Source organism: Panthera pardus, unplaced genomic scaffold (assembly GCF_024362965.1).
Source record: "Panthera pardus isolate Hobbes unplaced genomic scaffold, ASM2436296v1 HiC_scaffold_6, whole genome shotgun sequence".
Lineage (NCBI taxonomy): Eukaryota > Metazoa > Chordata > Mammalia > Carnivora > Felidae > Panthera > Panthera pardus.
In genome coordinates this window covers 105251019-105269163 of record NW_026526991.1, presented here as the reverse complement: position 1 = coordinate 105269163, position 18145 = coordinate 105251019, and the positions used below count along the sequence as shown (strand labels likewise).

The 18145-nt window shown below is 43.6% G+C and overlaps 1 long non-coding RNA gene across 2 annotated transcripts in view; it reads left to right on the top strand.

Moving 5' to 3' along the window:
- The window catches only part of LOC109276249 (uncharacterized), a 46849-nt gene extending 31878 nt beyond the window's left edge, over positions 1–14971 (top strand). Inside the window, exons 2-3 of one of the 2 annotated variants that reach the window (XR_002084549.2) lie at positions 9481–9564; positions 14565–14971. This is a non-coding gene — a long non-coding RNA (uncharacterized LOC109276249). Of the gene's footprint in view, positions 1–9480; positions 9565–12163; positions 14519–14564 lie in introns of those variants that run through there. The other variant, XR_002084551.2, reaches the window with a different exon arrangement.
- Positions 14972–18145: the final 3174 nt, after the last annotated feature.

Here is an 18145-nt window from a genome sequence, read left to right as displayed (position 1 = left end):
TGCAAAACAAAACAAAACCAACTATAATTTAGTTGAAGTGAGAAACTTAACAAGCAAAGTCTTTCCAAATGAGTTGTAAACTATATCATTTCTTAAATTAATGGAATGAAGTCTAAACCTCCAGTGGTTTGTAAATTATGTGCTCAGCAAATATAAGATGAATGAATGAACAAATCATCAGGATTCCCTCCGTTAACCGGTTTTGTGGAAGACCTGTACCAGTAATGAGAAAAATGTAGGGATAAAAATAGAGAATAGGGGGAGAGAGTGCCTGTCTGAGGAACGTTATAAAGAATTGCTTGCAGTGGAAACAAAGTCAGGCACTATTAGCTTTGGAAGTGAGTGAAGAGGAGGCGACAGCTGTGGTTGCTCCAAGATAAAGAAGCTTTTGCCTCCAGGCAAGGTCTTCAAGGAAAGCTTTAAAAGGCCCAAACAGGTCCATGCATCCCCTTTCTGGTTTGGTTCATTCTCCCTCCTTAAGGAGCTGATTCTCCTCCACCCTCAAATCTTCAGCCCACAGAAGGAGATGTGATATTAGTACTTGCCTCTCCGTGTTCTTCAGAAAGAGAGTCGGATTGGAGTGTGGAAGAAGCCAAGTATCCCCTGTAGCCTGAGTGTTTGGAGGTAGTAAGAGTATAGAATGAGCCCTGTTTTTTCTAACACCAGAAGAAATAAGATGTGTTGAGGGGGTTCTTTGGTCTATGCAAGCAAAAGCTTGTGATGTTTCTGATAATTAGAGGTTATTTGAAGGTAATGCCAAAACAACAACAACAAAAACAAAACAAAACAAGAAGAACAAAAACACAAAAAACAAAAAACCTAATGTGTCAAGGATTCAAATTGTACCCAATTGCTGTAATAGTCTGTTTCTCCCCAATCCTCCTCCTTGAGCCAGAGCTCCCATTTGTAAGACAAATAAACGCCAACTGAAATAAAAGTTCTTTTTAGACAAGGGTCAAGGCAGATTAGAAATATTCTAGCTAGGTTTCCCAATCAAAGATGGGTATTTCAATTTCTCTCTAGTCAGAGTCCAATGGCAGTGATGTTTCCATGCCATTAGGCCATGTACAGATCCCGTGGTGCTGAGTGGGAGGCTCGGGGACCAGAGCACAGGCCTGGGCTGGGCACACCAAATGGGCCCTGTCATTGGTACAGGCGGTATAGGGTGACATGCCACAGGACACCTTGGCTCTCAGACTGTTATTTTGAATAACAAGAGCACAATAAAGTGGGCTAATTAGTGTTGGGGCAAGCAGGGATTGGGTCATGGCTACACAAAGTTACAAAACCAGCATTTGGCTGGCGTAAGTAGACAGCAATATCACTTTCAGATACCAGACTCCCTCTGCCCTAGTTCTGTTCAAAGTCCAGAAACCAGGACTCTCCCTAAAGTCTAGCGCTTGAGATATGCTCACTCACACATATTATGACACTGTCTTTGAAAGGAAATTCAGTTAGGACACTGGTGGAAAGGTCAAAAAGCAGTGAAATGTCATTCACCTGAACATTACCAATGGATAGTTGCTGTGTGGAAGGAGTGAGGGGCCGGGGGGAGGTCCTCCCACAGTTGCAATGTTTCTCCCCTCTTGGCCATTACAGAAAACAGAAATGGTTTCATTTGGTTCATCCAATGGTTCATTGGATGTTTCCACCTGTGTGAAGGAAATCTGAGTAAGGCTCACTGTCTTCATCACTTAAGAGCTGTTTGTTTAGTTTAGTTTTGTTGTCGTTAGTTTTATATACATATATATATATTTATATATATAGTTATGTTAATAGCTCACGCATGCACGCCTGTTTATGTCTGAATGTCAGAGTTGTAACTCACACTCTCATCAAAAAATTTATAGAGAAAAAAATAAAGGAGGGTTTGGTTAAGGTTCATGAGGCAATAATAAGACCGGTTAAGCATTGCACCTTTTTTTTTAAGTTTATTCATTTACTATTTGAGAGAGAGAGAGAGGAGCACACAAGTAGGGGAGGGGCAGAGAGAGAGAGACAGACAGACAGACAGAATCTGAAGCAGGCTCCAGGCTCTGAGCTGTCAGAACAGAATCCTATGTGGGACTCGAACTCAGGAATGGTGAGATATGAGGTGAGCTGAAGTCTGAGTCTTAACCGATGGAGCCACCCAGGTGCTCCACATAGCACCTTTAAATGACTAGTTAATGGTTTTATGCTCGTCAGGACTGTCAGCTCGGTAGGCAACTTCTTTTTCTTAATTGTGGTAAAATGTACATCACATAAGATTTATCATTTTAATCATTTCTAAGCATACAGTTCAGTGCAGTAAGTACATTCACATTGCCGTGACTCCATCACCACCATGCATTTCCAGAACTTTTTCATTTCCAACTGAGTCTCTGTTCCCATTAAACACAAATTCCCCATCCCCTACTCCCACCTCATCCCTGGCAACCTGCAGTCTACTCTCTGTCTCTTCTGACTACTGTAGGTCCCTCATAGAAGTGGAACCACACGGTATCTGTCCTTTTGTGACTGGTCTGTTGCACTTAGCATAACATCTTCAGGGTTCATCCATGTTTGTCATAAGGTTTTTATAGTTTGTTTTCCATTGATTGGACTGTTTGTTTTGTTTTCTTGCTGAGGACTCTGACTTGAAAACAGAATAACCATCTGAAAGTTTGCTTGGCCATGGGGCTTCCTTCTCACTCCCTAAAATATACTTGTCTTTGCCATACTGGACATTTTTCAGTGTTTTTTCCTGCCTGTGCACTACATAACTGGTGTGGTAATAGCTGCTTCTGGCTCTCGGCAGGGGTTGAGGGTGTGCACCCCATCTTTCCCCTTCTCTCTCTCCTCAGGCAAAGACTTCAGAGAACCAAAAGATGCCCTTTCTTCTCTTGGTAAAGTCGAGGTAACTCCAGATCTAGAGGTCAGGCAATGCTTATCTTGCTCTCTAAGCAGAGCTGGCTCTTAACACATGCTTTTTGTTTGCTCTTTATGATTATTAAGTAATACACTCACATGGTTAAATATATACAGAGTCAGAATGTGCAGTGAAAAATTAATCTCCTTCCCACCCCTCACCCACTTCCTTGTTCCCCTTGCCAGCGATCAACCATTGTCACCTTGTCTATCTTTCCAGAGATGGTTCCATGTAACCAAGCACACAGGTGCCTTTTTTTTTACATAAAAGATATCACCTTATACCCACTGATCTATATCATGCCTTCTGGAAAAATACAGAAAAGTAGGAGGCAATACACAAAGTTTCAGAGCTGATGAGAATGCTTAGTCATACGGTTTTTTTTTTTCTTACATAAATGAGGTAAAATGTTACAGAGAAAGTTGAAATAGTCTAAGACCAAAAAAAAAATTTTCTATGATCTTCACAGTCAATCCTGCCCTCCTCCTCCCATCCAGTGCTATCATGAATTTGTTACATCCTTTCAGTAAGCTTGTATATTTTCACATGCGTTCATATACATGCCCATGAACCATTTTGTGTATTTTTCAATTTACATAATAGCCATGTTTAATATTCATTCCCTCTATTGATAGGCATTTAGGTTCTTTCAGACTTTTCCTCCCCAAATAATGATGTAAGAAGTTTTTTTGTGCAAACATCTTTGTATACACATATGTTTAGGATAATTCTATAGAGGTGGGTTCACTGGATCAAAAGATGCGTGTATTTTTATTTTGATAGACATTCCAAAGTTGTGGTACCAATTTTTACTCCAACTAACAATGCATGGAGTACCTGTTTCTCCACATCCTCTCTCACACAGTGATTTATCCAAAAATTGTTCATCTTTACTCATCTATTAGGTGAAAAATTACATCTCTTATAATTTGAATTTACATTTCTTTCGTTAGAACCTGGGTGGCTCAGTCAGTTAAGTGTCCAACTCTTGACTTCAGCTCAGGTCATGCTCTCACAGTTCCTGAGGGTTCAAGCCCCCACTTCAGGCTCCACACTGGTGCTGCTGGCATGGAGCCTGCTTGGGAGTCTCTGTCTCCCTCTCTCTCTGCCTCTCACCACCTCGTGCTCTTGGTGTCTCTCTCTCTTAAAAATAAATAATAAATAAACATTTTTAAAAATGAGGTTGATCAATTATTTATGGTTTGAAAGCCATCTGTATTTCTTCTTTTATGATTTTTTTGAAGGTCCTTTGCCCATTTTTCTTTTGGGTTTGTTAGCTTTATGACAAACTTTATGACAGCTTTAAAGTGATGATACAAAAAAAAAATTTAAAAAAAAAAGTGATGATACATTTATTGCTTTCTCTTCCTTCTCTGTCTCTCCTACCTTCTCATTTTCTCCAAATACCAAAATTAATCTGATACCAGTCTAACCAAAAGCTCACCTCATATTCCTGGGTCTAGGGTTAGATCAACAGGAGGAAGTCACCCAGAGTTAAGCCATGTGAACCCTGGAGGTTTGACATAATCACAGAGGCACCAGTTGGCTTTGGCTCAGCTTTGCCCTGGTGTGCATTTAAAGGGTGTCCTAAATCAGGGCGCCTGGGTGGCTCAGTCGGTTGAGCGTCCGACTTTGGCTCAGGTCATGATCTCGCGGTCCGTGGGTTTGGGCCCCGCGTCGGGCTCCGTGCTGACAGCTCAGAGCCTGGAGCCTGTTTCAGATTCTGTATCTCCCTCTTTCTCTGACCCTCCCCTGTTCATGCTCTCTCTCTGTCTCAAAAATAAATAAATGTTAAAAAAAAATTTTTTTAAATCAATAAATAAAGGGTGTCCTAAGTCAATCTGAAGCACTGACACATCTGGGACTTCTTACAATCTGGGGGTGCACCCACAGCCACGCTGGTCTGCTTAGACTGCTTCTGCCCTAGTCTGAGCTACGCCCTTGCAGGCATTACAAGGAGGCTGACACGGGAGCTAGGATCGTGGTGACCCATTGCTTCTTTTTTATTCTTTTCAGCTCCTTAAAATACTTCTCATTGGAGCCAGTTTCTCACTGTCAGAGAAAATGAAAATGAACTTTATGGTGTTGACTGGAATTGGAATATGGCTATCAATGCAAATGCACAATTTCTAATTCCTAGAGAAAGCCATAAAGGTAAATACAGGTGTACAGGTGAGTGTGCAACTAGGAATTTGCTTTAGTGTATTCTTTGAAGGTTTCACCCACACACATCCTTTTCATTTTCTTCGTCAAATTCTTCTTCCCTAGTTTGTAAAGACAAACTGCCCTGGTCAGCTATTTCCTTTGCTCTTTCCATATCTCTTCTATCACAAATACAAAGGGCTGCACAAAACATCATTATTTAAGCGCTGAGTATTAAAAAATAAGACTGAAAAAAAAAGATCATTAGTTGTTCTGGACTGAGTTGTGTATTCCCTCATCGTTCTTGCCTTCAACAGCCCTTCTCAGTAGAAGGTTCCAATCTGAACCTTCTACTAGCCCTTAGCATGGCTGCACCCTCCCTAGAAATATTTACCCCTAAGCAACTTCCCTCCTCCTTTCTTTCTTTCCTCCCTCCCTTCCACAAATGTTTACTGAGCTTTTAACATGTGTCAGTCACATGTGCCGTGAACTGGTGCTGTATCCAACAGATCCAAGCACTGTCTTCAGCACCTGTACAATCTAGCAGACATAATATAACAAATCACTGGGGCGCCTGGGTGGCTCAGTCGGTTAAGCGACCGACTTCGGCTCAGGTCATGATCTTGCGGTTTGTGAGTTCAAGCCCCGCGTCGGGTTCTGTGCTGACAGCCTGGAGCCTGGAGCCTGCTTGGGATTCTGTGTCTCCGTCTCTCTCTGCCCCTCCCCCACTTGTGCTCTGTCTCTCTCTATCAAAAATAAATAAAATGTTGAAAACAAGTAAAAAGAAAACACCATAACAAATCACTAAATAAACTTCCTTCCAGTAGCCAATCCCTCACTGGAACAGGGGTTATTAGCAGGTCCCAACTGTAGCTTCAAGATATACAGACACCTCCACTGCGCATGATGAGGGGGATCTAGTGGAGGTGTGGACAAAATCCCATTGGGACCTTCCTTGAATTCTCTCTTCTCCACAGTGAAGGCTGTCGTGGAGGAAGAGTGAAGTTAATGGACAATTCTGGAGGGAGAAGGGGTTGCGAAATGGCAGGAATTCGTGTCGCCCCCAGTCTCAGGGCCAGGGCAGAGCAGCATCAGCGGAGAGGATGAGGACACCAGTGGGGGGGCAGTGGGGGGGGGGCAAGGGTGAGAAACCGAAGAGGGGAGAAGGGCACATCTGAGGAGAAGAGAGGTCCAGCCGCAGGAGTCTGTCTGAGGGCGAATGCCTAGGTCTGTGGTTTTTCTTCAGCAAACCACAGCAGGAGAAAGGAACAGAGAGAAATCAGACAGTGGGTGGCCAAGGTGAGGAGGTAACCATTCAAGGTCATGCCCCGGGAAAGCACTTTGAGCATTTGAAAGCTGTTTGTATACAGGTGCAAAAGACCCTTCCTACCCTGCAGGGGTCAGGAATCGGATCTGAGAAGGCTCTTTGTCCCAGTGGGAGAGAAAGTGAAGTGTATTTCCTCAGTGGCTGGATGCCACCGGCTCACCCCTGTAAGTCACACGCTGCTGAGTGCTGCTTCTCAACAAATGGCCAGTGGAAGATGGAATCTGAGGGTGCCGGTGGGGTGGGGTGCTCATGACTGGCCATGAGGGCCCGGTCCTGAGAGCAGAAAATGAGGGCAGGCGAGGGCAGACAGCCAGGAAGTGTAGTAATGAGAGCACGGGGCACGTTTGGAAGCCATGAGGGCGAGGCAGGGGAGCTGGGGCTCAGGGATTCCAAAGGGCATCTAGGCTTTGAAACTGCCAGATAATACAAAAATCAGGGGACAAGTTCCACAGGTGTGGCCAGCTTGTGAGTTGCCAACATGGCCCAGCTTGCTGTCAGGAGACTGGCTGGGAGGAAGAGGTAGCCACGTGCCTCAATCCCACTGCCTTTGCAGAGGAACCCCCAGGTGCGGAGAGGGGAAAGTCTGACTGGAGGCTTTGCTGGCTAGTTCTGAAATTGTGGGGTATGCACGCAGCACCTCCCTCTCCTCAAGCCCCCTAGCATGGGGGCATGAGAGAAAGAAGAGCCTTTATCCTAGAAAGCTTTTCTTTCTTTCTTTCTTCTTTTTTTTTTTTTTTTTTTTTTTTTTTTTTGATAGAGGGCTCAACTGAGCAAAGGGCAAAGAGAGAGAGAAGGAGAATCCCAGGAGAGGCAGAGAGAGAGAGAGAGAGAGAGAGAGAAGTGGGACTCCCCCAAAACAGAGCTGGAGTTCACCTGATGGGGACTTGAACTCACGAACTGTGAGGTCAAAACCTAAGCTAAAGTCAGACGCTTCATGCCTGAGCCACCCAGGCACCCTGGCAAGTTTTTCAACTGAGGACATTGTCAAGGAAATTCCAGAATTCACTTAAGGCAAGAAGGAGTGAGAATGTTTTACAAAAAACAATTTAAGCCTCTATAAGATTTTCATGGAATCTTCTGGATGCTTTCCCTAGAACCAGAGTGAAGTTTAAGCTTCAGGGTGTCTCTCTTGCTATTCATAATTTGGTATTCATTATTTTTTTTATTGTCTCCCCCACCTCCATTGTATAGCCTTTAAGTCCCACAAAATCTTAATCTATGTCTGCCTAGAACTCTACAAATTGGGATTTGGAAGAAGCCCAGGTTCTATAAATGAGTCCTGGGGACGTAATGACAGCGTGATGGCTGTGGTTAACACTGCTCTATGCGGTTCATCTAAAAGTTGCTAAGAGGGTAGATTATAAAAGTTCTCATTATGAGGAAAAAAAGCATTTTGTCTTTTTCTTTCCTTTTTCTTTCTTTTTTCTTTTTTTTTTTTTTTTTTTGGTATCTATCTGAGATGATGGGCATTAACTAAACTTACTGTGGCAATTATTATACAACATAGGTAAGTCAGGTCATTATGCTGTATACCTTAAACTTGTACAGTACTTATGCCAATGATGTTTTCTTAAAAAGCTGAAATAGAAATAAATAAAACTCTCTACATGAAATGCAAAAAAGAAATAAAGAAAGAAAAGAAAAAGAAAGAAATGCAAAAAATAAAGAAAGAAACTCTCTACATGAAATGCAAAAAAAAGATAACCTCAGTGTTTTGATTTCCAAAGAGTTTCTCTACTCCTGTATTGTCAAAAGACAGGAGAGGGGTGCCTGGTTGGCTTAGTCGGTAGAACATGCTACTCTCAATCTTGGGGTTGTGAGTTTGAGCCCCATGCTGGGTGTAGAGATTACTTAAAAATAAAATCTTAAAAAAAAAAAGATAAGCAGGAAAAATGATAAGTGTGCTACTTGGGAGTTAATTTTTTCTAAACATTGTTAGCCTGGATAATATCTGAAGGTGTGTTACTATGACCTCAGTGGAGGTCACAGTTACCCAATATTCTTCAGCTCAGAGCAAAGGTTAGGTGACACGTTAGGACGTGTGACTGTCACATGCACAGGGCATGTTCCTCTGGACAGGTCTGGACCTGTCTTTTATGTTTATGCGTCCCTAACAAACACTAGGAGTTGAGTTTCTTTTAAAACAATTTTTTTTAACGTTTATTTATTTTTGAGACAGGGAGAGACAGCATGAACGGGGGAGGGTCAGAGAGAGAGGGAGACACAGAATTTGAAACAGGCTCCAGGCTCTGAGCTGTCAGCACAGAGCCCGATGCGGGGCTTGAACTCATGGACTGCAAGATCATGACCAGAGTCAAAGTTGGCCACTTAACCGACTAAGCCACCCAGGTGCCCCTAAGAGTTGAGTTTCTAAACACACCCCACTCTGTAGGGGTGACATGCTAACAACCTCCCTGTCCTGAGAATTGTGACAGCTGACCAGCCATTGTTTGTACAGAATGTCCCCAACTCATGAATGGGCATTGTTCTCGGAAAGGGAATTTGTAAGTCAAATGTTTAGAATTGGGAGGCATTTCCCCTAGATAAACAAGGGAATGTGTAATCTTAATTATTCAGAACAGCCCAAGAGAACTTCCTGTGTCCTTGAAATCATCATTTGTACAAGGGTAACACAAACCCCCCCCCCCCACCCCACCGGGGGAGTTATCCCTCAGAAAATGCCTTCCAACGTCCAACCTGAGATCCTGAGAATCTTCTTCCCCCATCAGAGAACTTTTCTGGAGGGCGGGGGCACTTCCCCGATTCTCAGCCCTCTGTGTGACTGCCACAGCATGGGATGGAGGCCACAGAAAAGAAAGAGCTATGAGCAGCGGGGCCAGAACCTGAAGAAGGCAGAGTAAATCCCAGAATTCCTCTGAGCATCTGGCTCCCCGTCCACATCTTCTGAGAGCCCCAAGGATAACCCTACTTTCCTTCTGCTTCTAGTCCAGGTTTCTTGGTCCTTTTGAGGTTTCCTAAGGTCTTTGTACCTCAGAAACAATGGTAAGCAGACTGGAGATTTAAAAAATGGCTCCCTTTTGAAGAAGAGCGGGTTTTCTACTTAATTTTGAATTTTCACGTTTTTGAAATTCTAATTTATAAACATTCACTTATTTTTCAGTTAATGACCCTCTCAGGAAAGACCAAAGTTGACATAGGAAAGAACGGTGGATTTCCGGGTATGCAAAAGACTAAAGAAATCCAGGTGAGATTCCTTACAGATGTAGTTGGCTTCAATCAAGAGATGATTCCCAAGATCTTACATGTCATAATCCTGTACTTTTTAAAAATCATGCTTTCTTTGCTTTTGCCTCGATACAGTCTCAGTGTATCTATACCAATATCTCAATCTCTCAAAGGATTATATTTCACAAAAGGTTTTCACATCCATTATCTTATTTGAGGTAAAGATATTATTATCCCTGTTTTATTGCCAGGGAAACTGCATGAGATCACTTAGCTAGTTGCTTGAGAAGCCAAGTATCTGCACCAGATCTGTGCCCTTGCTAATGTTTGTTTAGAGGTTGGTTAATTCCCTAAGGGAGGCAGGACTCACAGAGTTGAGTAGCTGAGCTGAGTCTCCTGAGTGTGTCTGGTTTTCTCCCTGTCCCCAGATTGTACTAAATTCTCCCAAACATCTAAATGTATCTTATTTTCTTAACTTTCTTAGGGAATGAGATCTATAATTCTCAGTTACCTGTCCTGGTGACAAATAGCCTCTGTCTGGCTATTCTATATCCACCTTGGGGTTTTTTTGTTACCAAAAAAAAAAAAAAGTTTGTTTGGCAGAATAAGTGTTTTTTGGGAAAACGCAATAGAAGGCTTAGAAACAGGGATTGGGTCAGTTCACAACACTCCACAGCATAACTGAAATAACTAACACCGGAATGGATTGTGTGCATTTTCAACATTACTTCCTCATCTTCTGTGGCAGCTAAGCCTTACACAACCCCTGAGTGGTAGGTAGAGCTGGCCAGGAGCTGATAAGCAAGCTAACGCCTGGAAGCCTGATGTTTTTGTCTAAGGTTCTTACACAAATTGTCAACAGAGCTGATGAGAATTCTGGTCTCTGGCCCTGGGTCTCCATGCCCATCAAAAGTTCATATTGACTCTACAGGTTAACCAAGTTTTTATCGGGGTGAGTTCTTAATTTGGTGCCAAACCCAAATTCAGGACTGCTGAAACAGAAACAGAGATGCTCCCTGGGCACTTTGCTTAGAGAACACAAAGCCCCAGTTGGCTTCTGCCAGTCAGTCCTGGGGCAGAGCCAGCCAGTGTGTGCAACTGTTCAGTTCAGCAGAGCTTTGCCCTGCTCTGGCTGGCATGGGAACCCACAACGTTCAGAGGCTTCTCTTGAGCTCTTATCTCTCAGGTCTGCCCAGATCTGCACACAAGGCGTGTAGTCTTGTACAATCTGAGAGCAGTGCTGCTTGTGCGTGCTGTGTCTGGTGCAACTCTCCAAAACTAGGGGAGTCAACTGACCACAGTAGAGATTAGAAACGGGTCTAGGAGGTTACATTTACACATCTTCTCATGTAGGAGGATCTGGGGACAGACTGTACTGCTCTTAGTCTCTTGGGAGATTCTAATCCGGGACAGTTTACCAGTCTCCCTCCCAGTTCACCCTTTTTCTTTCTCTTTTTAGGCCTTTGTCAAATGTAGGGGAGAATTCCTTTTTTTTTTAAGTTTATTTATTTTTGAGAGAGAGCGAGAGAGAGCACATATGTGCAGGAGGGATGGAGAGAGAGGGGGAGAGACAGAGAATCTCAAGAAGACGTGGCACTGAAAGCGTGGAACCCAATGCAGGACTCGAACTCAGGAACCACGAGATCATGACCTGAGCCAAAATGAAGAGTCCGATGCTTAACTGACTGAGCCACTCAGGCACCCCTCCCAGTTGACTCTTGAGTGTGTAGACATTGATGATTGACTCTGAATTCCCATCCTCAGACCTCTAACACCCTGGGACTTGGGTCACACTTCTAAGCCCAACTGTTCCTGCCAATAGCCAATCTTACTGCATGGAACACTTGGGTGTAGTCAGACATGGTAACCTATCAGCAATTCACAAACCTTGCTGCTGAGCACAATCACCCAAGGGGTCTTTTTAAAACACAGGTTCCGAGGCCCCACCCCAGATTCACTCAGCAGTATCTCTAGGTCTAGATCCTGAGAGTCCCAAGTTTTCAATTCAGCCAGATCGAGGGCAAGCAATGAGGAACCAGTGCCTAGCAAGCAATGAACTCCCTCCTTACCAGCACCACCAAAAGGGGAACATAACTGCTTATTTCACTGTTTCCACACACTAGATAGAGAGAGCATTGCTTCAGACTGAACTCAAAATAACCAGCTGCAATCCAAGCTCTGCTTGATGTCCGTTTCAAGCTTCCTCTCCTGTGACACTAAACCCCATCTTGCTTTGACTGGGTCTCCTTTCTCCCCGAGCAGCTGGAGGATGGGGAACCCCAAGAGCTGCTCACTCCACAGCACTCCCCTACTCTTGCTCTGAGCCCAGATGCCCGGGTGACACACTCCCTTGGGCACACCTGGCAAGTGTGACGAGAAGAGTTCCACGTTCTCACTTGGCATCAAAACACCCTCTGTGCCCTGCCCTCAGTGTCCTGCCCTCAGTGTCACTGTCCCCACAGTGCCTCTGACCCCATTGTGGAGCACACAGCCTCCACGCTTTGACTGGTTTAGTCAAGGGCCAAGGCTATACTGGGTTTGGAGATGGGGCCTTTCAAATGGCTGAATGGGTCACGTAATTCAAAAGTATTTCAGATTGTCTCCTTTCCTTGCGATAGAAATTACTTCTTTGTGAAGAAGAATTAAGTCCTGGCATAGAGACTGGACAGCTGGAAGAGCACTTGGGGAACGGAAGTTCAGAAGCTCAGCTCATTGTTTTGTCTGTTTGCCATCAGACATTTTTAGAGCCCTTGTGAATTGTAAAGACCACTATTATTCAAAACCTCAGACTCCTAATACCTGGGAAAGGCAATGGAAAGAGAGTTTTCCTTTGGGTAAATACAGGGGAAGCAGCAGAGAAGAGAATGGCCTCTGAGGCCCCTTCCTGAGGACTGGCCAGATTTCCACCCTGCTGGTAGGGAAAGGACATTTCTGCCAGGAGACTTGGCTGCTTTTTGACTGGAAAGGAAATTCCTGGAGAGAGACTTTACTGTTCCAAGGCTTTTGAGATACAAGGGAATCCCAGTAACCAAGGATCATGGGGAAGGCCAGAAAGCTGACGCATCCAGTCCTGAGAGCTCAGGCCATCTCCTCAGAAGGAAGAGATGCTGCTTTGGCTTTGGGGGATGAAGGCCAGCACAGGGACTGACTCATAAACCAGGGAACTGTGTGACTCCCCTTCCCACTCCTGCTCTCCCACCAGCCAATCCCCATTCTTTCCTCTGTTCATAGACCCTGTAGGTCCATAGAAGGGCAAGCGATGAGCAACTTGACTTGTCCCCTTCCCCCTCAGACCTGTCCTTAATAATTGAAAGGAAGGGTATTTTTTTCTTTCAAAGCTCCACATTAAGGCTGGGACAGTTCCTCCTCTCCCTCTTAGCACTTGGGATTTGACACATGAAACCTACCCATTGTTCATCTGTACGGCTCATCCCCTTTCCATCTCACGGCCTCCTGCCAGCTTGGTGCTTTCTCCAAGGGCCACAATGTCTCACCTAGCCTGAGGGCTTAAGTCCTAATGCTGTGTTACTTACATTGCCAGAACAAATTAAGATTCGCAAAGAAAAAAAAAAACTGGGGTGCCTGGCTGGCTCAGTCGGTACAACACATGACTCCTGATTTCAGGGTTGTGAGTTGAAGCCCCATGTCAGGCGTGGAGCTTATTAAAAAAAAAAAAAAAAAAGCCACTTCTCTTGTGTACAATGACCCCACCACAAAGGCAGCTCTGTAATTCATACTGTGAGTTGCCTAGTTGGTTGCACGGTCCTAGACATGTAACTCCCCAAGTTCAGCAATACACAGCTCTCTCTTTGCTTCAACATGTACATAAATATACTCTGGTCATTTTGTGCCTGATTTCCTGTAATTGGCTCTGTATGCTTTGTCCTTTTACTTTATCTTTTCAATTTTTTAAAAAGATTTTATTTTTCAATACTCTCTGCACCTGACATGGGACTCAAACTCACAACCCTGAGATCAAAAGAGATCAAGAGTCACATGCTCTACCAACTGAGCCAGCCAGGCACCCCTGTCCTTTGACTTTAGATTTGAGATCACCAAGTTCCTTCCACCATGTGCCCCATCAAAAGAAATTTCCTCAGTCGCTCTTCTCATCCAAAATTCATGCTGGCTAGATGAGGAAGATTACTGTACACACCTTGAGACTTAAAAGGAAATAGGCACCTCTTATTTCAGGTGACTAGATGCTATAATTACCCAGAAATCCACTAAGGAACAAGAAAGAGCTCCGGTGTCAGCATCAATTATTAGCTGTGTGAGTCAAATGATATTACATAGCCTCTCTGAGTCTTAGTTTTGCCATCTGTCACATGTGGATAATAATGCCTAGCTTACAGAGGTACTGAGAGAATTATGTGTAATATATATAGAGCAGCCAGTATACAGTAAGCACTAGATAATTGGTAGCTATAATTATTCCCCACGTCTATAATGATAACCTTCAAGCAAAGCATGCAAAGTATTTCGCAGCATAGAAACTACTTAAGAGCAAGGAATAAACTTTGACCAAAGGCATGCCCAGTATGCAGCCACTTCCCTGACCCACACTCCATTGTCATCACTCAAGTTCAGTGGCCCAGCCAAGCAGGACTAGGCATTGTCCTCATGGTTTCCTTCTCCCTCCCCCAATGGTTGCTTGATTTAAACAATTTTTTTTTTTACCAGTGGGGAAGAGAGGCAGAGGGAGAGAGAGAAAGAGAATCCCAAGCAGCTACATGCTCAGCACAGAGCCCAACATGGGGCTTGATCCCACAAGCCTGCGATCATGACCTGAGCCAAAACCAAGAGGTGGACATTCAACCAACTGGGCCACCCAGGCAGCCCGGTTGCTTGATTTTTTAATCTCATGGTTTCCTTAACTCTATTACTTTCCACACTCATCTCTAAAAATAAGTAGAATAACACCTCTTTCCAAATTGGTTCAAACAAACAAACAAATAAAAATCTAAAAGTCAGATTTCGTTTGATGTTCAGATTTCGTTTCTGCCATTAATTCACCAGGACCCCACTGCCCAACTGTTGAACCAAGGTGTGAGCCACGCAAACGTCTGGCTAGAACTGGTAAAACAGCGACTCCGTGTGGTCAGATAGAAGCACAGCCCAGCGCCCAGAGGGAGCCTCATGAGCCCACAGTCTTGGCGCCGGCAGATGAGCCGTTAGATCTGTCAGTCAGAACGTCAAATGAGGAAGGAAACATAGCACCTTGCAAGTGTGAGAGGAATTACTTTCTACCTTACAAATGGGTCTTCCCTGTCCGCAGCTCAAGATTTGAAGGCTGGATGGCTTGTGCTCTCAAAGCAAAAAGGACAAAAGAAGGCTAGCCACAGGGCATGGGTAAAGTTTGAGATGTTTGCTGTGTCACTCCTTGGGAGGTATGGAAGATTTACAGAAAAACCTTGTAATCCTTATCTCTCATACGTATTCTTTTTGTTTGTTTTTATCTCTTACATGTTCTTTTTGGCGTGTACTTAGACTTCGAAGAACTAGGGAAAGTATGAAGGAAGCATTTGACATTGTAGTTACACCACCAAAAGGAAGATATCTTTAAATCATTAACAGGAATGGCTGACTCTTCAAATAGAGTTCAGTGTAAAAAAAATTGCTACGTCTGCGGGATGGAATGTCAGCCAGGCGTTGTCACTGAGTCTTATCTAGTCATCTGCTTCTTAGCATCCTCATCTCCTCTGTGTCTGTCAGACACATCAATGGGCATCCATCTCATCCCTGCAGTGATTTAGGGAACAGGAGCCTTCCTCTTCACACTGTTGGGCTCAGGTTTTTACCTCTTTGAGAAGAGTCTCAGGACTTGTCCCATAATTATGCATTTCCACAGATAAAAGACTCTTCATGAGCATTCCCAGGGCGAATTGCTTAGGTTATGTCAGAAAAACAAACAAACAAACAAACACCTAGGTATTTCCATGCACAACAACAAGCTAGATTATACATGATGTCTGATCTGTCATCAGGGAAATTGATGGAGAAAGGAGTGGCTTCTCCTGCTTGGATGAATTCCTTTTTTTTTTTTTTTTTTTTTTTTTTACTTTTAAAAAATATTTATTTTGAGAGTGAGAGAGAGAGAGAGAGCAGGGGAGGTGCAGAGAGAAGGAGAGAGAGAATCCCAAGGAGGCTCCACACTGCCAGCACAGAGCCTGATTCAGGGGCTCGAACCCATGAACTGTGAGATCATGACCCTAGCTGAAATCAAGAGTCCGATGCTTAACTGACTGAGCCACCCAGGTGCCCCTTGGATGAATTCATAAACTCCTCTACTTCATTGACCCTGAACCACTGTAAGGTCACAGGATGGTGGAGAGAGCCCTGGCCCAGGAATTTGGCACAAGGTTTAGGAGAGATTCAGAGTCACTTCCCATGGCTGGAGCTGGAGCTTGTTAACTCAGATTCTGTTGGCTGCCATGTTTCCCCATGAGGGGCAGAGGAAGCTGGTCTGCAGAGGCACAGAGGAGAGCAGACCACAGAGAAGAGTGAGGAGGAGGGAGAGAGAGCCAAGTTATCTGCCTTCAGCCCCGCAAAGACCCTGGAGTCAATGAGACTCTCCTAACTCTTATACTACCTGACTCCCTTTAAGCTGATTCAAGTTGATTTTTGCTGCTTACAACTGTGAGAGCACAAACTACACAATGGCCTGGGCAGTTAATCTCATCTGTTCAGTAAGAATCATCATTCATTCATTCATTCAGAAAATATTTACTGAATATTCCTCTGCACTAGGCACTTTTTAAAGTTCTGGGAGACATAGCTGGAAGCACGAGAGATTTTTCAAAATCCTTTCTTCATGAAACTTCTCTTCCACTTAAACAGTCTCTGGAAATGGTATAAGTATATGAGAGAAGATATAAACTTCAAATCATGTACTAGCCAAAGGACTGATTGACCCAACAGATAGGGCACACGCCGGGCATCTTAGAAAATGTACTGGAGGGCCAGGGACACTTAAAACAATATTCACTCCTTTTAGCTTTACAATATGATTGGATTAAAAAAGGTTCACCCTTGCCATTTGCAACTATGTGGATGGAACTGGAGGGTATTATGCTAAGCGAAATTAGAGAAAGACAAATATCATATGACTTCACTCATATGAGGACTTTAAGATACAAAACAGATGAACATAAGGGAAGGGAAGCAAAAATAATATAACAACAGGGAGGGGGACAAAACATAAGACACTCTTAAATATGGAGAACAAACAGAGGGTTACTGGAGGAGGTGTGGGAGGGGGGATGGGCTAAATGGGTAAGGGGCACTAAGGAATCTACTCCAGAAATCATTGTTGCACTATATGCTAACTTGGATGTAAATTTAAAAAATAAATTAAATTAAATGGTAAAAAAAAAAAAAAAAGCTTCACCCTTTCTATAGTGTCTTTTCTTTTACATCTTAGGCCCTTTCTGATGCTTTGCTGATAGGCCCCACACCTAGACAAACTCTCTTAATAGATACTATGATTTCCTACCTGCTTTGGCTGTGGACAGCTTCAGTCTATTTTCAGTTATCATGGGGAGCAGCAGATAATACACATAAGTGACACATTAAATTCACAGATAATTTTAAAATCTAATTTTAGCCACTCCTTTTCCCACTCAGTTATTTATCAAAACTACTTAGGAGGCCCAAATGAACTGATTTGGTTCTATCTTCTGTTGCTGCCTCTGGTAGAGTTGCAAATGAACAGATTGAAGAGCAAAAGGCAGGCAGCAGGAGGGAGAAAGCAAAGAATGTGGATAATCTACAGGGTGAATGCCCAAACTCTCAAACAATCTAGAAAATTAAACGTGGGAGAGCTCAGTCTTCCCTGTTGCCTGTCTGACCCTCATATCTCCCTATTTATGGGCAAATTACCCATAGTTCTCATGTAAAACCAGGAATGAAAGCAGCCTTTACTTATTGTTTTGGTATAAATACAGCGCAGGGATTCCTTTGCTATAAAGGAGTAAGGAAAATATTTAGCAAGCATGTCTCTGGTGGCCCTTCTCAGCTTCCCAACATCCCTTCTAGAGATAGGAAGTTTGTCATCACTAGCCAACCAAGGCGCAAAGATTTCCAATAAAGATGGACAATCCACATCCTGCAACATCTCAGCCAGAAAAAATGATGGTTATTTTTACTTTTTTTTTTTTACAGCTTCCTTGCCTCAAGTGCCTCCCCATCTCTCCTCCCAAATTAATGAAAAACATTCATTCCTGTGTGCATGGGTGTGCATGAGCATGCATGCACATGCCCACACACCCACCCACAGACACACATACACACACTGAAGTTCTCCCAAAATACATGTGACCAGTGTCAGTGGGGTCTGGCTATGCGTCAGAGCCTGTTTTAAGATGGAAATGACTATTTTCTTCCACCTTCTCTGGATCGTGCGGCTCTCTGCCCAAGAAATAGATTTCTTTTTTGATAAGCTACTGCAGCTGTGAGATCTGTATCTCGTGGAGCAATCTCAACCACAGATGTCTTGCTAGCTCCTAGAACTCCAGCGAATGACAAAGCTTAAGTAAGACAGTGAGCAGAGCAGAATTTCAGAAGCAATAACTAATTTGGGGTTTTAATACAAATAGCAG